Genomic DNA, 25,034 nt, shown 5'->3' with positions numbered 1-25,034 from the left:
AGGGTAGTGTTTCTCTTTATTTAAATCACAGTTCGATATCAAAATACTCACTCCCATAGTCTCGTTTAGTAGAAGAAATGGACCAGGCTTCTACTCTATAAACGTCCAGAGTTCTTATAAAACATTTGAAGGGACATCAGTGCAGGCGGAAATTGACTCTTTTCCTAGTGGGATCAGGATCACATACAACCTTTCTTTTGGATTGAGAAGAGGATCATGGTGAGACGCAAAACATACTTGCCTTTGCTTCTTTCGAGGAGGAATGGATTATTGAGCTGCAAACATCGGAACATCGGTTTAAATACAAACTCTCCGATACTGCAGTTGCTTGTATGATAGTTTCTTCAAATCTTTCAACTGAACGTCGATATCGAGTGATATTGATGGTAAAATCATACGGATTTTGGTTTTCTTTTGATCGAAATTGTATTAAAGTTCGAGCCTCTTTCACAGTTGTATAATACTTTCCCCTGCATACTCAGATAAAATTCTAAATACCACGAAGTTACAATATATGGAATAGCATTTATTTTTAAATGTATTTTACAATTTGCATTTATTTAGAGCTACATTTAGTGATAGGTAAAGATAACATTGCTAATATTGATGGAGTAGAAATGTGTATGAAGGTAATGAAGGAGGGAGGACACGCGAATTGTATAGCTTCTGAACCCAGACACAGCGTCTTCAGCCACTGTTGAAGATTTACAGTTCAGAAAACGGCTTATCGAGCAGAAACTGATCTTCCTGCTTTAGTTAAGGTTATTGGAATCGGCGGTTACTGTGGGCTATAGCGCTTATATCTCTCTTCTCTGGCTAAACAGAAAAGTTTAAGTTTACTACTGTCAAGTATAGAAATAGACAAAAAAGCTAAAATACTTCAGTAAGGCCGAGCAGATAGGAAAGTTTAATAAAATGTTATGTAAATCAATTTCCCTCGATTTCCGAACTCTCTGTTTGAGCTCTGATATAATCTCTGTGCTCCTGCCGCTGTCACTGGGAGAGTGACTGCATTCCGTAGGGCTACAGGTTGATTTCACAATGACCCCATATAATGTAATACAGGACAAACCGCAAGGAAAACAATGTCAAATAAGTTGTTTAAGTTGTTTTAATTCACTTCATTAAACTGACGGTGTGCTGAACAATCGTGTATAAAACGTATAGCAGAGGATGGTTTTGATCTATCAACCTCTGGGTTACGTGTCCAGCACACTTCCGCTGCGCCACTCTGTTAAGAGATACTATAGCTTGATTCAACACAACTGCTCCATCTTTGCTTTCTAAACGTGCGCCCGAGATGAAAAGTCTAAACAGTAAACGCAGACGTCACTTTGAGCACTTGGTCTTTTATAGTACAAATATCACACGCTGCTCTACATGGGCGTGTCTTCAAGATCATTGTGAACCAAAGCTTCTGTGATTAGCAGAAAGTCAAATAGACTTCGATTCTGCCTAAAGTTTGGGTTGCCTGTAATCCAGGAAAGATTTACTGCAAAGTATGCATTCAAATGTGAAAGACCGAAATATAAAACCAGAAGAAGATTTATTAAAACATATCTGTTGTCCTTGCGGTTTCTCCTTTATGTAATGTGTAATGCCAGATTTAAGGGCTCATGTTTTGGTCTCTGAATAGAGGCGTGGGTTCAAATCCCACTCTGACAGCTACCGTCTTTTCCCTGCCTTGCGTTTTTCCTGTCTTCTTGTGCTCGCTGACAACGACAGGAAGAGGAAAACGGAGAAACCGGCTTGGGGGCACATGATGGGCAGGGAAATACTTCTTGAACACTTATGTGATTAGCAGAAAGTCAAATAGGTTTCGATTTCTGCCTTAAGAACTGTTTGGGCTGCCTGTAATCGAGGAAAGATTAACCGCAAAGTATGCATTCAAATGTGAAAGACCGAAATATAAAACCAGAAGAAGACTTATTAAAAGAAACATTGTTTTCCTTGCGGTTTCTCCTGTATTTCACTGGCTGGAGACACTGTGTCTGGGCTCAGCGGTTATATAAGAAAAGACACAGGCGCGGTTCATGGTTCTGCGCTCCCCGTGCGGAATGCGCGTCTCTTCTCTCCTTTAATACCTTCATACACTCCTCTCAAACCACAGCAAATTCCCGGAATATTTCGGTTTTACCTATTTCACAGGTAGTGGGTCTTTCTTTCCGAGATCACAGGTAGAAACAATAAACACGCTGAAAACAGGAAGGTATTCCTGATCGTAGGCGAAGATGTGCAAAAATAAATTTCCTAAAATCCAATAAGGTCCAGTCACGTTCAGGTACTATTCTGATGTAGATGAATATTTTTGGCACAGCTGTTACAACAAACAGGCAAATAAACTTTTTTTATTATTCCATTCGAGCTGTAGTTTTGAAAATGTTTTTTTTCCATTCATTAAATAATACAAAACACAAACCCACCATAAACGTCTGACCATTGATATTCCTGAATTATAAGATCGTACACACGTACCGCGGAATTCGTGCAAGAGTCACAGCTGGTAGGCAGTTCAACAAATATGATGCATTTCAGGGGCCAAGTATTAGACACGCGTTATCGTGCGGAGCTTAGTCTTCCTCTACTGCAGTCTTTGCCTCGGACCACCCCTCTTGCCACATTAGCACTTTAATTTTCGATTTTCTGTACTGGAACATATAATTCCATGGGTGAATACTAACTGCTTGGAAGTTGCCAATGTCGGTAATTATTGGAAATTCCCGGTAATGTTGACTCTGGTACTCAATTGTTTACTACTGCAAATATCAAAATAGTTCAGGTTTTGCGGAAAAAATAAAATAAATCAAATTTTTGCAGTGATGATGTTTACTATAGGAAGAAGTGCGTCCCTGGTGGGATCAAAAAACCCACCTGGGGGTTAATAGCCGAACACGCTAAACGATTGCACCATAGAAATGCTGACACCTTGCTTTTTTTTAATTTACATACTTTTGGTGAACAAAAAAATTCGCTCGCATTTCATCTTTCGCAAGCTATATGATTTAAAAAAAAAAACAAGTTGTTCTGCAAAGGAAATGAATAAACGCATTAAACCAAATCAAGACCTCTTTGAATGTCCCAAATTACATGTTCTGTAAAACAAGACAGGAAAAAAAGGTACCTCTGGAATTCGGATCCAGGATCTCCTCTTTATGAAACAGGTGTTTTAACCAGCTTTACCACAGTGCCGGCAGAACACTATTCTTATACAGGTGGGTACCCACCCTCAAACCTTTGTTCTCTCCCTACTTTACCTTTGCCTACTGCCCTGTCTCTCTCACACCTGAAGAAGGCTCCACGGCCGAAACGTTGTGTTCTCTTTCTTCTTTTTTTCAGCATGGAATAAACCTATTACCTATTCTTATATTACAGCCGCTTGGACACACCGCTCTGAGGTCGATGTGCGCCGAGCCTGGTCGCCGAGCAAAATCATGCCCACTGGGGCGGGGGGTGCTTTCGTGACGAGGTGGCCGAGTGGTTAAGGCAATGGACTACTAATCCATTGTGCTTTGCACGCGTGGGTTCGAATCCCATCCTCGTCATTTTATGTCTTCGACTTGTGATCTGTTTCTAAGTCAGACTTGCTTTCTTTAGCTACTGTAGTAGAGCAGTAATATTTCTAGCGTTGGCTGAACATGGCTTACAGCAGTAGTTGACAGATATAGTCTCTTAATAGGTCAAAGTTATGCTTTGTACTGCTTTCACCTGATATTAATAGTAGTCCTGATGAACGATTTAGGGACATGGCGCATCTTGAAAATGTTCTTGTTAATTTCAGCTTGGAAAAAATGCACTCACCAGAAGCAGAAACTGGTCGTATCTGCAAAATGCGCAATGCAATAGCAATGTCTTGCTATGAGTCCTTACGTGTTATAGGAGGCGTTGTAGGACTTTTTTAGCTCAGAAAGCTATCAATTCATCTTACATTTCTACTCCATCAATATTAGCAATGTTATCTTTACTAAGATCTAAATATAGCTCTAAATAAATGCAAATTTTAAAATACATTTTAAAATAAATGCTATTTCATATATTGTAACTTTGTGGTATTTAGAATTTTTATCTGAGGATGCAAGGGAAAATATTATACAAATGTGAAAGAGGCTTGTATTTTAATACAATTTTCGATCAAAAGAAAACCAAAATCCGTATGATATTACCGTCAATATCACTTGATATCAACGTTCAGTTGAAAGGTTTGAAGAAACTCTCAAACAAGCAACTGCAGTAGCAGAGAGTTTTGATTTGAACCGATGCTTGCAGCTCAATACTCGGTTCGTCCTCGAAAGAAGCAAAGAGAAGTATGTTTTGAGTGTCTCCATGATCCTCTTCTCAGTCCAAAAGAAAGGTTTTATATGATCCTGATCCCACTAGAAAAAGGGTCAATTTCCGCCTGCACTGATGTCCCTTCAAACGTTTTATAAGAACTCTGGACGTTTATGGAGTAGAAGCCTGGTCCATTTCTTCTTCTGAACGAGACTATGGGAGTGAGTATTTTGATGTCGAAATGGGATTTAAATAAAGAGGAACACTACACTACATTGGGCTACACGTGTGACAAAGCGTTTACTTTTCGACCTCTCGATAGCTCAGTTGCTAGCTCTTAAGACTGTAGAAAAAACAGCGAGTATTTCTTATGTCCCTGGTCTGAATCCAATTTGAAGTATGGTGTTTTCTTGTTCCTTAATCGAAAATTGCGAATTTGTCTTTCACTTTGACGTTCACCCGAAAGCTCAGTATACAAAGAAGTAGAGGCTCCTGTTCTGAATAATCCTCACGTCTGATTGTTTTGCTTAGACCTTTAAAATGTACACTGTGGACTGTTTGCTCTTCCTAACACAATTAAAAAGCCGCCAACAAACTTACCGATCGGGAGTTTAGTTCAGTGACAGCGCGCACTTAAGACGCTCCGTTTTCTATCGCCGGCATCTCTGTATTCTTTTTAAACGCGATATTTTTTATTCTTCGTGTGTGAATTTCAGGGAGACTCATAAACCCTTTGTCTGTTTTAAAGATACATTATTTTAAACCAGACATAATGAAAGACGTAGTAACTAGACACACGTACAAACCACATGAATAGTAGCGGCTCTGAACTCAATGTCGTGCTGGATGGGAATGCAATGCGAACGCCAATGGCACAATGGATAACGTGTCTGATTACGGATCAGAAGACTTTAGGTTTCTACTCCTTCCTGGTTTGTGAAGAAGCTTTTAAACCATACTACTCAACACTGACATCGAAGTGTGTGCGGTCCTACACAACCTTACTATCGACTAGATGAGTCTTCTGTTCTATCTCCAATTCTTTCCGCACATTCCTGCTATTTCACCACCGTTATTGTAGGATAACAGCCACAGACACGAGAAGATATACTAATCCGAACAAATGTCTTAAAAAATCACGTTGAAAAGGCTGACAATAAGTTTTTGTTTCTTTAACGTAACCTTACTTTTGCCTGTAAAGTTCACATTATTTTCTGTAGCCGCAAATCCCCAGTATTTCTGCTGTCTCCCGAGAAACACAAGCGTGGAGTCAAATCATATTAAATAACACAACACATCTATTAATTTAACACCCAGATGTGACAGAACACATGTAAGACTTACACACAGCTTTTAATATGCTATAGTGAATTTGCAGGTATCCTGGGGAGGGAAGAGAACTGATATTAAGGAAATACATATTTAAAGGGATGTAAGTCTTAAATGTGTTTTGTCACATCTGGGTGTTAACTGAGTAATTTTTTAGCATTATTTATTGTGTTTTGACTCTATACTTGTGTTTCTCAGGAGACAGCAGAAATATTGATGTTTACATTTATATTCACATTCCCGGTGATATTGACTTAGGTACTCAACTTTACTTGTAGTTTGACTCGTGTCAAAAGTTGAAAATCTCTGTAAACATCAAGATGGCTAAGGATGTGCAAAGAAACTCAATCACATTTAGAGAAGGTAATGTTTAGATCGGATTAATTCGAAGTGTGTCTCTGGGTGCGTTTGATCTACCAGCGTTGTGTTTAACTGAAGGACACCCTGACTGAGTGTGCCATAGAAACTGACACACGTCGTATTTTTTCTACATTCACAGATTTTTGGCTAAAGAAAAAAAAAATCGATGTAATTTTCTTGCCAGCTGGCAGTAATTCTTTTGCACTGCTAAGAAAGATGAGCATTTTATCTTTCGCAATGTGTGGATTTCTTGAAAAACAAGCTGTGCCAAAAACGAAATGAACACTTCATTTAAACCTAATGCAGAAGCATATTGTCTATAACAATAAACGATGGGCAAAGACAGGAAGAGAGGCATAGCTGGGATTTAAACCCAGGATTTCCTGTTTAATAAACAAGCGCTTTAACCAACTAAGCCATGGCACCAGCAAACCACAGCCCTTTTACAGCCAGTTGGACACACCGCTCCGTCATATCTTCATTCGGTGTGCGGTGAGCCTGCTCGCTGAGCAAGTTGAGAAAGGATGGGAAATGGCTTTTATCCGCCAATTTCATTACCAAGGAGCTCAGTACGCTTTTGATTATCTACAGGGTGTCTAGTGATACACAGGCGATGGACTGCTGGGATTTGGAGCCAGGATTTCCCGTTAACTGGAGAGGTACTTTAACCAACTAAGCCACGGCGCCGGCAGAATTCTCCTCTTTTACTGCCGCTTGGACACACCGCTCTGAGACACCTTTGTTCAGTAAGCGCGGAGTCGGCTGGCTGAGCATTTTGCCTCCTTTACATTCAATAGGGGCCCCGACACTAAGAGAAACGTACAGAAATGGCTTTTATCGGGCACTTTTCATGTCCAATGCGCTTGACATCTCCCACGGGCGACAGAGTTCATTTATGACGCTTTTCCTTTCTTTCTTTCTGTACTCTTTGATGAAAAAAAAACGAGCAATCATGTAAGGGAAAATGTCTTTTTTCATGGAGAAATCGTGCACCGTGAAATGTTGTGTTTAGAAGAAGTGAGTTAACATGAAAAGTGACCTAAGTTACCGGAGCAAATGCTCGCCTAGCAAGGTCTGCTTTACTACTAGAGAGACGTAGAGTGAAAGACGTGATAATTTCACGCCGTTGTGGAACAAAATGCTATTTTCTTTTAATTCTAATTCAATTAGAAATTCAAAGCGACAGATAAACGCTTTGTCTGTTTAAAAGTGATGATTTTTTAAACCTGATAAAAATGTAGAAAACACGTTTCTCACTTAGAAATTGTAGATGTGGTGGTGTACTAGTAGCGGCGCTGAACTCACCAAAGCACAATTCAGTTACGTGACGGGCTAGTTGCTTAATGGGTAACGCGTCTGATTTCGGTTTATAAGATTGTCGATTCGACTTCTACCGGGGTTGTGTGATTTAAATCAGGCTCCTCAGAAATAGATGTCCGTTATGTAAATAGACCGCACCTGAAAGCAAACGTTGGGTCTGGTTTCCTTTCTTTCCTGCATGAAATAGCAAATCGTTACAAAAAACACCAGCTAATGTCCAATAGCGTTAGTCATTTAAGCAAACATGAATATACTGTAGGTCTTGGTACATGGGAGTGGATTTCAACCACAATTAAAAAAGGACAAATTATAATTACAGGCTTCAGACACTTTTTCATACAAAAGTGACCAAACACTCCCTAACTTATAGGTTTGCTTGAACCTGTAACAAAAAAACGGTCTGAAACTTCCATTCTCTGATGTCACTGTCTCTAAAGTCGGACGTGATGTTTCGCGGATGTGCAGTGTGCCTTTTCTCTTCTCGTGTTCAGGATGAAACACTGCATAAGCTCCTGATTGGGTGTTCCGTACTGCTCTGTTATTTCGTTCAGATTACCTATGTGGTGTACAGATAAAACCCGACTGCGTGGTGTGATTTCCGGATTCGGCACCAGCAGTACCTGTAAATACATCAGCTGACCTTGACGTGATTTGAACACGCAACCTCCTGAGCTGGAGTCAGACGCACTACCGTTGCGCCACGAGGTCACTCGCTACACATCCTTTTAATTCCCCCAAAGAGAAAAATCAGCGTCCCTGAATTTTTTTTTTTATTCTCTCCTGTGAGGACCGCCGCAACGAGGGTCTCTTCTTCCCAGACCACAGATTATTCTTCCCGCTCGGCTCTCACACAGAGAGCAGACACACCGTCTCCACTAATGTGTTTACCATATCTAAAGATCTCACCCCCAACAGCCCCAATATTGCTGGACAGGATATTTACCACCAGCCTCGTGAACTTCTCATCTTGACCTCTCCCAGGAGGAGTACAATTAACACAGAATCCTCTCTCCATTTAGCATTTATCAAATTGCGTGGATGCAGACATCACTCAGAATCACCTGTATGATTCTCCCGAATTCAGACTGGCTGTGCTTTAGTGCTTTCAAAAATGTATAGGTGACTAGCTTCCTAACAGTTTTCAACAGCATTTGAAAACGGCTGTCGATGCATTGGGCTTGAAACGACCCTGGGTAAACTGCTTGGAAGACAGCTATGCCCTACACTACACCATCAACGCGCACACCACAGAGCCCCTCAGAACATCAAAAGATAATGCCACTGATATCGAAAGCTTTCTCCAGCATTTGTGCTGATTCCACATATCGCGAAGGAATCATGATATTGTTCAATACTGTCGCTAGACATTCGAATGGGTTTCAGGGCCAGGTGGACTGTTTCCTAGAGAGTCACGAACCACAGTGGTATTGTATTGCAGTGAGACAACACAATGCCTGCTAGACTATTCATGCTATTCATGCTAAATGCAACAGATTGTGTTTGTCCAGTCGTGTCAGTCATCCTGAAGCTACGGAAAGTCAGACGCAAATGTGCTGTAATACTTTCAGGAACTTAGGATTTGTTTGTGCAAAATCCGAGAACATTGCTCTGTTATCTTATATCTTTGCTCTGTCATCATCATCAAGGCTCTGTCATCTACTGCTAAAAATGAGCAGTGGTTTTCTCAGAATGCCCTATGTATCCAAAGGATGTAAACTATGTAATAGTTAAACCTATGTAAACCTAAAGCTATAAGGGGAAGACAAATGTGAAGCGTTACAGCAATGGCATATCATGAGATGATTAATCGCAATTTCCGTAGGAGCCCCATGGTTGCCTGGCAACCGTCAGCTTTGCGCAGTGGCAGTATCGTCGCCTATGAGGTTTAGCAGAGGCGCAGTTATTGCTAGTTGAAAACATTTCCCAATACCCCGCTTCCTCCGATTTGAAATACAATCAGTGGGAGCAATTTTTGACAGTCTCGTGAGAGGCTGAGCAAGGTGTTTAAAGACAAATTTTGTCATCGTATCATCATAGCACGAAGAAGTGTGTTTTTGTCTTCTCAACAGAAATGTTCTTTAGCTCTTTCAGCCTTATGCAGGGAACAACGTCTGTCGAGATCACCTTTGAGTCAGTGCAAATGTTTGTGAGCCGTCAATTAAATTTTATATTGGTTGTACTGGCGTGCTGCTTGTCTGTGAAACATTAATCTTCTGCTTCTTCATGCCGAATCATCTGCAAGGATCGAGTTTATTCAATGTTTGCGCACAGCGCTCCATCAGGAATATTTTGTCCGAGTTCAATAAGGACTTACTGCACGCATTCACAAACCTCACAAACCGATAGAACCGGTTCGCTGGTTAAAAGATTTTATTAAATATGAAAAGAGGTCTGATTGTGAAAAGGTCAAAATGTTAGTGAAAAAATCAGTAACATGAGGAAAAACGAACTGTGGGAGCCCCATGACTCCCCATGTCATGCTGTATTTTTCTCTCATTCTACTGGGAGTGGTGCCGTCACTTCTGGATAAAGACTCTCATTGGTCATTCCAGACAGGTCAGGTATGACTGTGCTTTGCCACAAGAACCTCAGAGATTGTAAGCTGGGTAGTTTCAGATCACTATTTTATTAAAGGTTCAAGCAAACCCGAATACCTTTGCAAGAGACATTTCAGAATCCCAGTCAAATCCAGTACGATTGCTGGATCCCTCAAATTCAGCTGAACTATACCACAGATCTGCAGTCCACCATTAGAATACTGTGGGTGTGTTGTGTAAGCCATACCGCCCAAAATAGTTCTAAAACAGGAGATGCATCCTCGTTTAGGAATGTGGTATAAAGTGAAATGGTCTGGGAAGAGTCCTACGTTTGAACAGTTCAAAATAGATGTAAAGGGGTATTTACGGACTCTTTCGAAATGTAAGAACAAGCTGTGCGGACCTTATCTTTATTTACCTTGTGTAATGCTTTTTCATAAAGTGTAATTGTATTTTAGCATGTGCCCCTGCTGATGTTATTGATACTTTATATGTGCTCTTGTTTGTATTGTTTGTATTTTTGTTGTTCAAATAAAAAGTAAAAAACACATCTTTCCGGATGTGGCTGCTGTAAAAATCAAATGACATCGAGGGTGCTGTACACAGGGGTCTGAAGCCTGCTCCACAGAAGATATTTATCCAGAGGTGTTAAAGAAGTCGAGATCTCGCCATGAGAGGGGAAGCATCTCAGAAAAAGCAGGTGCAGTCGGTTCCACGGTCATAACGCCACTAAGTCGGGCGACAAGAGCAAAACCCACCCGGCTTCCTCCGGGCAAGTAATGAGACAAAGAGACAGAGCACAGCAGGTAGTGTGGCTGAGTGGTCTAAGACACTGGGTTAAGGTGTAAGTCTGTTTGGGGGTGTAGGTTCAAATCCCACTGCTGCTAGTTGCTTTTGTTGGGACTCCTCTTCATCTGACTTCAAATGAAAGGGAAGGAATTGCTTTTTGACAATCTTAGGGCAATGGATGTTAAGTTTCTGCAGCTGAAAACACAGGCAAAACTGCGCCATGTGAGGCTTGGACTCACAAGCTCGGCATTGCTCCGCCGTGTGCTGCTCTATAAGTACCGCACTTACTGGAAGGTTGCAGAAGCTTGGAGAGAACTGTGATGGAAATCGTAAATTACAGATTTCATTATCTGCACATTTAATAACTAGGAGAGATAACTCCTTCGGGTTCTACAGCTCATAAGTGCACTTTAAGAAGTCTTTGCTTTTGTGAGATGGATCTCCGAGGTGCACCTTTTTTCTTATTACTAAAGATACCTCTACATTGTGAATTATTTGAAGACCTAGAAAAAGGAACATGGCGTTAGTTGAAATAAGCACTGAATGGGTTAAAACCTGCACTCTTTGAATTGCTAAAGCTATACCTTGAGGAGAATAATTCAACATACTTGCACAGGTCACTCGGCCACGGACAAGAATGATCAGCTACCACCACTATTATTATTGTTATTATTATTCAACCAGTTGGGGAACAATACAGTCGAACAATCCCACTGTTCTTATGGCAAGAAAAATAACATGAGACCACTGTAAGAGGAAGAGTGTTGTAATTGCTTGAACAATTGATGTCTATTTTTCACTCTTATGGGCAACCCTGTGGTATTTCTTTTTCTCTTCGGTGTTGTGCACGGGCAAGTTCTGCAGCGATATTTGCCGCAGAAATTTCTGCGCAGCTCCGTATTAAATCCGTTCTCAACTGCAATGGACAGAAGATTGTCACTTCTCTACTACAGCAGCGTCAGTAAAAGACCCTCTGAAAACAGTAAAGCACTAAAGCACTGCAAAACTGAATTCGGAAGAAACATATTAGGGATTTTGAGTGATGTCCGCATACAAGCAGTCCAGTACAGACACTGAAGTCTTTGAATATCGACTCTCTATTTTGTGCTGCCTTTTCTGTGGAGTAAAACTATTCAACTGGAAGAATGTTTATCGCAGGTTTAAAACTTGCCGTTGCTATTTGGTGAAATCCACATCCTCGTGTTTTTCACATGCTTTAAAAGTACACCCATACACACAGAAAAAAATAACGACACTGCTAATGATTTTTACGTAGCCAAATCACAGTTGACCTTTCTGAGCCAATTGATAAAACCGACCCAGTAGTAGTATAGTATAATATAGTAGTATAGCAGAACAAAGAGCGTTCAACTTTCTAACTACTGCAACCACAGGAACAACAGCAAGAAGCGAATCAATTGTTGTTTGAGGTATGCGTTGTAAACGCATGCAGTAAATCCCAATCTCTTCTAAACTTGGACAAAGTATCTGATGGAGCACTGTGCGCAAAGATTAAATAAACTGTACTCCTGCCGACAATTCAGTGTGAAAAAGCAGAGCGTTCAAGTTTCACTGACAAAAACGCCGCCGCACAAAAGCCACACAAAAGCAATATTAAATGGAATTGACGGCACACTACGATTCCCACGGACTCAAAAGTTGTTCCCTGCATAATGAGCAATCCAATGAGCATTTCTGTTGAGAAGAAAAATTAAAGCTTTTTTCTGCCTTGATATTAAGCTTACAAAGACAATCATGAAGAACCTAACTCAGTGAGCAAGGCTTTAACACAGAAAGACGAGAAAACAGCAGGATTCAAACCCACACCTCTGGAGAGATTGGAGACTAAAACCCAGCACTTTAGACCACTCAGCCACGCAACCTTTGATGATGCCATCCATCCTCACATTACTTGCTCGGAGAACGCCGGGTGGCTTCAGCTCTTCTTGTCCGACGTGTGAAAACGACTGTACCATCGTTTTCTGAGATGCTTCCTGTCACTTGGTGAAATCTCGACTTCTTTGGCAGCTCTGAATATAGTTCTTCTTTGGAGCAGGCTTCAGACCTTTTATTTAATGTATAAAGGAGGGCGCATTCCGAAATGTGTAATTCCTGTTTTAGAAATGCTCTACTCTGACACATGTCAGTGTGGGGAGTGGGCAGGTAGAGAGCTTTTACAGATGCTCATGATGTTTCTCACTTGGTGTTACCTGCGGTAGTATCTCTCTCTGAGCCTTTGGAAAGAAAAGAGTGGCTCCAGTGTGTGGTAACTTTTTGAACAGCCGGTCTCCTTGTCTTACAAAACAAGAAAAAAAAATAAACTGGGAAACTGCCTAGCGGACATTTTGTCGTCTTCTTCTGACCTGTATTTAACGCAATTCTCTGTAAACGTGGCACATAATATCTGTGCTACCTGAATAGAGGGTGACTGTACTCATAAGGATCATAGATTCCATGACAAGCATCTAAAAATGAGCATGAGAAAATGACATCACGCTATAAGGTTGAATGGCACGAGTTCCCCTGTTCCCTCCACAGAAAATGTGTGTTTTAAAGGAGGTGTCATGTTATTTTTTTTCCAGACAATGCCATGCCGTAAGAACAGCGTGGTTGTTTAGATTAATTGGTCTGAAATTGGTTTAAACTGCAGGGAAATAACAACAAAAAAACAAGTGTTTCTTAACACAGAGATAGTTGGAGATATTTGGCAGCAGTGGGATTCCAACTCACGTCCCCAAAGAGACTGAGGCTGTAATCAAACTCTTTAGAGTGCTTGGCTGTGTTAGCCTCGACTGCCTCATACCTCACACTGCCTCAGAGAAAACTGGGTGACTTGTAAAGGCTGGTAGGAGAGGAAAGGAATAAATGCTTCGTTTTTGGACAAAGTCTTTATCTACTAAAAGAAGGAAAGAAATATTTGATTATTGTTTGTTTTGATCAAATTATTGTAATGCAATGCCAGGTACAATTAAGGTATAATATGTACATGAATGTCATGTCTGAGTCAGTGATGGCAGCTGACTATCGCTGGAGGACAGTTCATCAGTTCATCATGAGCGGGTAAACCAGCATAATGAGGGAGAAGAGATCGGCCTCTGTGATGCAGTGTCCAGTGACACTAACCTTCTGTCCTACTGTTCTCTGCTAACATAGAGGGTGAATGTTGATTTAGGTGAATGTAAGGTTTCATTCTTGTACAATATTTTCGAGCGCATTTTTGTTGCTGAAAATTAATCTTGTGCATTTGAATGAATTCCGATATTGTCACCTAATTCTATACATTGTTTCATCAGAGTAGAACAATTAGAGGAGCTCAAATGCATTAATAAATTGCATAGTAATAGTATTTTTTCCCTTTAAATATTTCAGTCGAAAATGTAGAGAAGGTGCTCTTGTTTTCACCATTATAAGAACTGTGATATACCAGTAATATTTACTCTCATTAAAGTATTGTAATTGTATTGTTCTGTTACAGTCTTGAGTGACACAAACCTCTTTTATTGCACTACACTTCTCCAGGAGCCAGTTCAGCACACAAAGATCCTCAGTCAAACAAACACTGCAATCGCTTGATAAAATCCATTTCTCTTCCTTTCTCTTAGTGTTGGTGTTACTATTGTATGCAAAGGACGCGACATGACAATGTGATCATCTTAAAGAGAGTCTTCGTGAAGGAGTGCATCGGCAAGCTCTCCTCTGGCAAGCTTGTGAAGAAACCAATCTCATTCAACAACCATACAAATTGCACAGCTTAAGGCACATGAAGCGAAATCTGTGAGCTGATTGACACAAACCAATGTCACTTCACATTATCCGCAAAGCTGTTTTGCTTGTCTGACCACTTCTTTCTACTTTACTGTGAGCACATATATTTCAGTTTCTTCTCTTGTATTTTCCTTACTATTTTACTGTCCCTTTCCCCCATTTGGAGATGCATCCACAGCCGAAACCCCGTGTTTCACCCTACGTTTGTGCCAGTTTTACAAGCTGTGTAGGACCCTGCCTTACAGAGGTCCAGTGGTGCATTCGGTCAGCATGCGGTACGCACACAGCTGTGTACAGTGGAGTTATATTGACTTTGTTTATCCAAGCCTCCCCTGTAGCCATTAAATCTTTTGAACGTTTTCCACACATAAAACGTTCATTCACCATAGCAGTTTCACTGTGACTTTACAGGTAAAATATTCATAACGAGAATAATGTTTTTATATGTGATAAATAACCACAAAAGAAAAGATTGGAGAGAAATGGCTTGTTGCACTTATTGCAGAAGGCACTCAGACACAGAAATGTCCTGTCACTAAAGAAAATCCATGAAAAAGAAGAGTGACATTATTCCAAAGGCAATATTTTCTGATGACTGTTTTGGTTAATAATGATTCACGTGGGAATTACTACTGTCATTATTACTAATAGTGATAAAAACAGAGGACTCATGGCTCTCTGGATGTTGGTCTGGACTCTAGAAAGTGTTTCTGTTCGCAGGTGACTCTGGACCTCAACACCTGTTGATGGGTCACTTCTGTAAGACACACCAGTGGAGCCCAAGCCCACCTACACACACACATTCACACACATTTACACTCCAGACACAACACACATTTACACTCACAGACACTACACACTCACAGATACACACCCACACACTTACTCACACACATTCACAGACACACACATAGACACTATATACACACATAGACACCACATACACTCTTAGGTACAGATACACTATAACTAACACTAATGCAAATATTGCTAATTTTAAAACAGTAATACTATCACCAAACATACATTCTCATTGTTACTGACACTGACACAAACTACTACTAGATTAATAATACTTATGGTAACACTAATACTGTCATGAAAACTAACATGATAATGAGTGTTAATACTCTGACATAAACAGTATAATTATTACTAATATTAATGTGAATACAAACATTAATACTAAAACTATCAGTAATGCTATCTTCATTAAATACTCACATAGACACACACACAATAACAGACATACCCACACATACACTTTCAAAGATACAACTACACACTGACAGACACCACACACTCACAGACACACACAATACACACACATTCATAGGCATGGATTCACAGAAACAAGTAGACACTATACATACAGACACACACTTACAGACACCACACACACTCACAAACTTAAAGACACAACAGGCTCACAGACACACACCCACACACTCACAGACACACACCCACAAAATGACAGACATCACACACTTAAAGACACACACACAGACACCATGTACACACCTATCTACAGATACACGATAACTAACACAAATACTACTCATATTACAACAGTAACACTATCACTAAGACTTACACTATCATTATCCCTAACAGTGACACAAACTATTTATAATAACAGTAATGCTTTCACTAAAACTAACACAAATACTGCTGTTAATAATCTAACAGTAACACTATACTTATAATGAATATTACATAAATATGAACATTAAAACTAAAACTATCAGTAGCGCTATTGTCATTAATACTCACATGAACAGTAGCATTAAATCTACCATTTTTACTCTCACTAATATTAACATGAATACACTAGTATTAGTATTAGTTGCTACCCATGACGTCACATCGCTCTTTGTGACGAATGCGAGACACCTAGACACGCACAGTGACGTGCCGACTGTCGCCGTGGTTACCATACTTATGATTTATAAACACTGGAAAAATGCATTTAAACTGTTACTTACATACATTTATCAACTTGGAATATAATTTTCTAGCTCTAGGATACAGTTAACTAAATAATAATATGAATAATCATTGTTTACTTTCGTATTGAACATTATTAACCGTAAACACACTACGGTAATTGATCGATACAGTCTTTATTGACTGTTTTCTAGATATTCAAACAGGGTCAAGAAAATAATCAGTACTCACCAATCGGAAAAGTTAATTGAATTTTCTACATTCTTCAGTTGAATTAATTGGTTGTCGATAGATAAGTGGTCAATAACTCTCCGCGGTGCGCTCCGCGCTCCTCCCGCGGTCTCGCTCTCTGATCCCGGCGCTCTGGTGTATGTGACGTCACAGCACTGTATTTGACAGAGCAGAGCCCGGGGAGCTTTTTTTACACATATAACATCTCCAAAAACAACACACCGGACTGTGAATCATAACAGCTGGAGAAGGAGAAGGAGAGCATACCCGTGTGGAGCAGTAGAGAACAAGCACAAGTCCCTGTAATGAGCGCTTTTAAGGGTTTTACACGAATCTTCAGAGTATCGAAGCCAGGAGGATCAGACTCCTGACCCTGGAGGTTAAAATGTGTATCCTGGTTTTATTTCCACCCAGCTCTCAGTTCCATTGGTGGTCTGATGATTTAAATGAACTGTATAACTGTTACAAGACTGCATCTAAATTATAAATTTATAAGACTGTCTGAGAGACACTTGTGAGAGCAGCTGAATCCCAGGGCTGGTGTGGAATCACACACAGACAGGTCTTCTGTGTGATCTGAATTCCACTTCTCAGAGCTACAGACTGGTCAACTGGTCACTATTGTAGTCACGACCATCAGACCATCGGCTACTAATAATCAATATACTAATCAGAGTGTCACTGCTGGTGTTTATAAGATAAATACTAAGATGATTCCACACTGACTTGCATTATAAAACACTTAGAAAACATGTTTGGAGGCTGATATACAGTAAAGAAAGTAATGCTGAAGGGCTGGAGGTCCTGGAAAGAGTTAATTGAAGCTTCTTGCTTCTGACCTGGAACAGAGCCCACAGCTGCCAGATGAGTGACCCCTGAGCCCAGTTCACAGAGAGGAGAACCAGGGGCTCCTCTCTGTCTGTAAGACGGCTGTGAGGAAGGAGAAAAGGGGGAGATGTGACCTGAGTCCAGACTGTTCTGTGTGATATTATTGTTGTAGCAGCACTGAAGTTCTGGATTGTCGGAAAAAGAGAAGTATGGAGATGAGCTTCTGTCTGAGTGTGAGTCTGAGCTGTGAATCTGACTGAGAAGAGAACAATGATTTTTTATTCTGCCTCAGAATTTTTCTTCTTTGCCAAGTGGTGTTACATCCCCTTCAGATACTCTGCATAGACTGCCAGAGAGAAGAGGAGAGAGAGATGGACAGATTAGAGCACACGCAGCGAGAGAGACATACGTCTTGATTTACTTTGAAGTAAGTGTTCATTTCCTTTCTGGAACAAGTTGTTTCGGAACTTCAAGAAATTCATACAACTTCTGAAAGATAAAATACGGATCTTGCTTATCAGGACAGAAGAAATACCACAAGAAAATGCCAGTGATTTTTCTCCTTTTAACGAAAGTGCAGAAAAACAACGGCAGTGCATCTCCGTCGGCTTGATTTAGTTTAATACATGTATTCACTCCCTTTCTGGAAATTACAGCCTGCCAAAGATTAAATAAAGTTCTTGATTATTCTTCGTCAGTGCAGAAGAAATACTGCCGGCTGGCAGTAAAATGCCAGTATTTTATTTTCTTTAAGTATGAACGGTGAAAAGCAACAGGAGTGTGTTTCTGTGCGGCTGTTAAACAAAGGGCTGGTGGGTCAAGCGTCAGGGACGTGCTTCAGATTATTTCGATATAAACATAATCTCAGCTAAAAACTCTCTTGAACTTTGTTCGTGTGGAACCGCAACAAGTAAACAAATAAGTACCAAAGTCAATGTCAAAGAAAAACATTTTTACATGTAGAATTGTATTTATACACCCGTTGTATCCTTAGTAAAAACATTTTAAAATTAGAAAACAGATTTGTTAGAGAATTTGACAATCCTTGACAATCATTATTAAATGAGCACTGTACAAATGTACGTTGATATTTTTTATATGTACCTCAATTCTAATATATATAAACATAATTGCTTTGATATGGGTGTTCTTTTGAAGGATTTGAGGAAACTATCAAGGATCTCAGAACATCCAATGATACATTTGGGTATCTGCATATTTGTAAAGATTAAAGAGTACCATAAGTGTGAAGCTTGCATACACACGAGAGAACAAATCAGTTTTAATGCACTTTATTAAACTGATGGTGTGCTTATCAATCATGCATAAAATGTACATAGCAGAGAATGGCTTCGATCCATCAACTTCTGGGTTATGGGCCCAGCACGCTTCCGCTGCGCCACTCTGCTGACAGCTCCTGCAGTGTGATTCAACACAACTGCTCCATCTTTGCTTTCTAAAAGTGCGCCCGGGATGAAAAGTATAAAAGGTAGTCGCAGATGTCACTTTGAGCACTTGGTCTTTTATAGTACAAATATCACACGCTGCTCTACATTGGCATGTCTTCAAGATCGTTGTGAACCATACCTTCTGCTTTCCGAGGCAACTGATTCTTTCGTCGTTAATTCCCAAATCTTCAATGAGAATCAGTGAAACGAAAACCAAACACATGTACACACTTGCGTCCTAGCGTGAAAGAAAAATGATGGAAGCATTTGAGAAATAACAAGAGTAGTCTGAACAGCTCCAGCCTGTCAACTGCTCTACAAAGTGATCGCTACCTCCACACCCAGTTTATAACACTGAAAATGATTCAGGAAGCACAGCAAAGTTCTAAAACCAGTGGTTGAAAAGCGTCTAGATACATAAAATGACAATTTCTCAAAAGTAAAATCTTCATCTTTGAAATATTGTCATCCATATATTTTCGTTTTTCTCTTTTTTTACATATCACACTTTCGAGAAATAAACTGTCTTGTAATGAAGGCTGCATTAGAAAATGTGTATCTAGCTTTGTTCAATTAAAACCGGCACATCCCAGTGGGTAAAAGATGTAGAATATACGACTATTAAACTCATATCTTAGAATTACTGTATAAATGTGGTCCATAATTCCTCTAGAATGAAATTCTAATATACGTATGTCGCTATAGGTCAATTAGACATCTATGATTATATGTTCATTATACATAAATGGTTGGAGTTCTATTATACAGATAACTTTAGAGGACTATTATACATATATGGTTAAAGGTCTATTATACATCAAAGATAGATGTTATAGGGGTAGAAACTAGTAAATCAAGCCAATGATTTGGTTTAGAAATTTATTCTGAAAATATACAATCATTCACACCTGAAAAATATGTAGTTCAAATTATACATTATATATAATATTGTAATCAACATGTGGCTGATCGTCATATAAACACAACTAGTAAACTTTAGCTACAAGTTCTAGTAACATGGCAATATATATATATAGTAATGACAAACACAGACTAATTACATGAACACGCTAATATCTAACTCAAAACCACATTTCGATTCAAATATGTTTTAAAATTGACAACTTCTGTATTTCCAAGAAAATATTATTAATGTAGCACAAATGCTACTTTCAACGGCACAAACGCAGCACTAAAGACCGAGGTGGGTTTCATCGTTTGTGTTGTTTGTAGGGGGGCCAACTTCACGGAGCTGAAACAAGCTCATCCATCAGCTGCGGGGTTGAAGGTGAACATGTATCGTATTCTAATGGCTTCTATTTCCATTGATGAATGAGACGAGGAGATCCTTCACGAGATTAAACGAACACATTATCACATGCATATCAGTGTTATCTTTCTTATGAAAATGTATTCCTTTCATTACCTTTTACTTTTTAAAATGATCTAAAATTGTGTATACTGTAATAATTTAAGTAGAATAGATTCTAATAATATAATGATCCAGTGTGTTGCATTACTTCACTGCTTCACTGCTCTATGCCATCTGGAAATAAATCCTCAGACTGCTTATTGCCCTGGGCATGTACCAATAAATTACAGGAGCATATCTATATATCACTGCATTGAAGCAGGAGACACAGAATCACTGCAAACACATCCTAAATACAGTGTTCCTGCACCTTTGACCTCATCCAGAACGTATCATTTTTTTAAAGGGATTGCTGTCCGAATGCACATCTGAATCCCAAACAGAATCTCTAGTAAAATACGATCATTTGTGAAACAGGCAAATGAGTGTGACAGGGGCCCATTCCTCATTGTCAGACACATGTATGCAGTACGTTCACCATGCTTGAGCAATAGGGATTAAAGACACCACAGGTAAGGTTAGAAGTCATTCTGAGGTGCCACATGTGAGGGATACAACTAGGAATCTGAAATGCAGGGTTTGAGAGCCCTTCAGGAGCACTGCATCCTTTGAGACACACCTGTGCATGTTAAACAAATGATCATTTCTTTCAGCATTAGGGACTAAATATACTAAACGGATGATTCTAAAATGTTATTTTCACATATATTAATGTAATAAATGATTGCTTATGCTTTATAAACAAATCTAATTAAAATAAAAGCTTAAGTTTTGTATTTATCTTGTACCATAGAACATGATTTTCTTTGTGTTTCAAGCCCACAAAGTGTCCAAATGACGCACTACATGATATAAGGATAAGGATCATCATGTACCAGTACATTACAGGAGCAAAACTATATATCACTGCATTGAAGCTGGAGACACAGAATCACTGCAAACACATCCTAGATACGCAAGTCCTGCACCCTTGTCCTCATCCAGAACGTATCATTTTTTGAAAGGGATTGCTTTCAGAATGCACAACTGAATCCCAAACAGAATCTCTGGTAAAACATGATCATTTACCACAAGTCCAGTAGTAGAAGCACTAAGTCAATGTCACCCCTGCTACAATATGATTGCTACATATCTTCATTTGTTGGTTTTTAAGGAGTAAAGTGCAGGGGGTCTAAATCTGCGATCCAGTGTATTGAAGTATTTCACAACACTACCTGTAGCACGTCCGGAAATAAATCCTCATTCTGATTATTGCCCTGGGCATGTTCCAATAAATCACTTACCATATATATATATATCACTGTGTTGAAGCTAGAGACACAGAATCACTGCAAACACATCCTAAATACAGTGTTCCTGCACCTAACCCTAACCCTAACACTAACCTACTTAATAATTTAAGTAGAATAGATTTTAATAATATAATGATCCAGTGTGTTGCACTACTTCACTGATCTATGTTGTTTGGAAATAAATCCTCAGACTGCTTATTGCCCTGGGCATGTACCAATAAATCAACAAATCTAATTAAAATAAAAGCTTTATTTTATGATCATTCGTCCAACCATTCCAGAGATTGTCCTTCTCCATTAAATGACTTCCTGGAGACACCATAATCATATAGGAGCTCTTCTCCCACTGCAATCTCTCTTTTTGCCAAGAACAGAATTGTTATGTCAGTCTTTTCGTCAATTACAAAAGATTCTTTAATTGGTCTGAGGTTGGCTTTTTTGTTTGAATGATTTATGCGCCTTCCAATTGTGTCCATATCCGGGTGGCAGGTGCAGTGTTCTTCACGCGAATCAATGCACATTTTTTGTTTAGGTCCATCAAAAAACTAACATCAAAAAATAACATTTACACGAGCCAGGTAGAAGTCAAACTTACAATCTTATGATCCGAAATCAGACGCGTTATTTATCAAACCTCTTGTACATCATATAACCTGAATTGCACCGTAGTGAGCTCAGCGCTGCTACTAGTAATACACCGCCACGTCTAAAATTTCAAAGTGACAAACGTGTTTTCTAAAATTATATGAGTTTTAAAATATAATCTCTTTAAATCAGACAAAGAGTTTATGTGTCGCATTTAAATTCCGATTGATTTAGAATTCACAGAAAGATTGTTTCTTCCACAACTCATATCACATCCACCAGACTCTCCAACTTCTCCAGACCTTGCTGGGTGAGCATTTGCTCTGGTAAATTAGGTCACATATCATGTTAAATCATTCTCAACACAACATTTCCTGGTGCACGTTTTCTCTATGAAAAAAAAAACATTTTTTCCCTTGCACGATTTCTCGTTTTGTTATCAAAGCGTACAGAAAGAAAGAAAAAAGAAATAGTGTCGCAAAAGAACTCTGTCGCCCTTGGTAAATGTCAAAAGTATTGGACCTGAAAAATGCCAGAAAATAGGCATTACTCTTCGTTTCTCAGTGGCGGGGCTGCTATGTAAAAGAGGCAATTTGTGCTGAGAGAAGGCTCAGTGCTTACTGAGCGCAGATGTCTCAGAGCGGTCTGTCCAAGTGGCTGTAAAAGGACAGCAGCAAGAATACGTAAAACAGGTGTAAAAAAATTAAAACAATTTTAAAATAAATACTAAATGGGTTTAAAATTCAGGAATTACCTTAGACGTATAAATGTGCTCCGCAACTGGTCTAGAATGAAATTCTAATATACGTATATTGATATACATCAATTAGACATCTATGATTATATGTTCATTATACATAAATGGTTGGAGTTCTATTATACGGATAAATTTAGAGGACTATTATACATATATAGTTAAAGGGCTATTATACATCAAATATATATTTGATAGGTGTAGAAACTAGTAAATAAAGCCAATGATTTGTTTTTGAAATTTATTCTTAAAATATACAATTATTCACACCTGAAAAATATGTAGTTCAAATTATACATTATATACAATATTGTAATCAACAAATGGCTAATCATCATAAAAAGCACAACTAGTAAACTTCAGTTACAAATTCTAGTAACATGGCAATATATATATAGTAATGTCAAACACAAACTAATTACATGAACACGCTAATATTTGACTCAAAACCACATTTCGATTCAAATATAAATTTAAAAATTTACAACTTCTATATTTCCACGAAAATATTATTAATGTATCACAAACGCTACTTTCTAAAAAAGACAGAATGAAACTGTTTATTTTGTGTCTTATGGTGATCCTCCTCTCGATATTAATGAAATGTTTATTATTGTAACGCTTACGGCCGACAGGTACTGTGTAAGAGCCGGCGTACCAGAGCAGGTGACGTCACCGCCCTTCCCTGTGATAGCAGGACTACAGCTACTGGGCTGTGGAGAGATCTCTCTTTAGCTCACGGGGCTAGGTCGCTGCAGAGAGACGTGGAAGTCCCGGGATCGAGCCCCGGACAGTTTGGGGCAGACCTGATGCGGCAAGGGCGCCCGCCTGAGCCCCCGTTGCGTTACAATATGATCCCTCGAGAAAAAATGAGTCCATTTCCGCGTGGAATGATTGATGCCCCATCAAACATTTTGTAATATCCCCGGAAGTTTATACAGTAGAATCCTTGTTCGTGGGTAAACAAGAGTAAGGAAACGAGTTGGAAACTTGATGTCGAACTGGGATTTAAATCACCCGGAACATTACGCTACATTGGGCAGTATGTGCCAGAGAGTGGCTGACGTCCCTTTGATAGCTGAGTTAGTAGAGTGGAGGACTTTTTCATTTAGACGTTGATCAAAAGCTCAGTAAACGACGAAGCAGAGGCTCTTGTTCCGAATTCAGCTCACGTCTGATTTTCTTGTTTTGGCCAAGATCTGAACTTTGAATTCAGCGACTACTTGGTCTGCTTTGTAATTCAAGTGTAGATACAAATGTCACGGTTTTTTTGTAGATATAAAGGTGTTCTCTGTTTTCAAAGGATAGGTACTTAATTGGCTTTATGATTTGGTTTTGATTTTGTATCGTTGTATTATTAAGTTTGTGCTTTTTGTGTTTTTAACGTATCGTGAACTTATTTTTGAAACAAATGCTGACAAAGGCAAACACGGCACACATCTGTTTATACCAGCGGTGGATTGTGCATTTTTATTAAGTACAATCTACTGTGCACTTTTGGGAGTATAATAGGTTCGATATAAAGTGGCAAAATATAAAGGGGGAAAATACCCCAGACTGTGTGTAAAGGCCTCGTTGTGACTGTTGTTCTCTTGTTAAATATGGCGTACTGTGCACGAAATGTTACAGAAACACAATCTGATATTTTAATAATTTATAATAATAATAATAATAATAATTGCTTACACTTATATAGCGCTTTTCTGGACACTCCACTCAAAGCGCTTTACAGGTAATGGGGTCTCCCCTCCACCACCACCAAGTGCTCTCGGATCCAAATATTAAGTTCTAATTTTTTTAAAGGTGATATCTTCTCTTCCTCTAGTGGAAATCACACGATGTCAACAATTGTTTTTGTTTGTTTTTTTCACATTGTGATCCAAAGAGCCTCAGACGCACAGTCTGACAGTAACCAAACCAGAATGGATTCTGTTGGGAGCCGGACTGAGCTCATTCTCACTCCCTGTGCTGAAAACAGAATCATCTACAGCTGCTGGATGGTGCTCTGCGTCCTGCTGCTCCAGCAAATATTTTGACGAAAGACAGATCAGTTGTACGCTTTTAACTTTCTCGCAGCTACAGGCGATACCGCTGGTACACCTTCTCTAACTTTCACAATCGCGATAAACATTTTTTTTTAAAAAAGACCTTTGAAGAACTAGATATAGATATATATAACTAGATAAAAAACATTAGCTTTATCGGTTTTTA

General features: G+C 39.3%; 3 non-coding genes across 3 annotated transcripts; 2 read left to right on the top strand and 1 right to left on the bottom strand.

Annotated features, from left to right (window-relative positions):
- The first annotated feature begins 3,460 nt into the window (after positions 1-3,460).
- Positions 3,461-3,542, top strand: trnas-acu (transfer RNA serine (anticodon ACU)). The gene has a single exon. It is a non-coding gene; the product is annotated as a tRNA-Ser (tRNA).
- Positions 3,543-7,911: 4,369 nt separating this feature from the next.
- trnaw-cca (transfer RNA tryptophan (anticodon CCA)) lies at positions 7,912-7,983 on the bottom strand. Its single transcript has one exon. It is a non-coding gene; the product is annotated as a tRNA-Trp (tRNA).
- Positions 7,984-9,124: 1,141 nt separating this feature from the next.
- LOC148825812 (U4 spliceosomal RNA) lies at positions 9,125-9,266 on the top strand. Its single transcript, XR_016093251.1, has one exon. It is a non-coding gene; the product is annotated as a U4 spliceosomal RNA (small nuclear RNA).
- The last annotated feature ends 15,768 nt before the right edge of the window (positions 9,267-25,034 follow it).

This window comes from Atractosteus spatula, chromosome 10 (genome assembly GCF_055471065.1).
Source record: "Atractosteus spatula isolate fAtrSpa1 chromosome 10, fAtrSpa1.hap1, whole genome shotgun sequence".
Classification (NCBI taxonomy): domain Eukaryota; kingdom Metazoa; phylum Chordata; class Actinopteri; order Semionotiformes; family Lepisosteidae; genus Atractosteus; species Atractosteus spatula.
The sequence above is the reverse complement of the archived record's forward strand: the minus strand, read 5'-3'. Positions and strand labels throughout refer to the sequence as shown.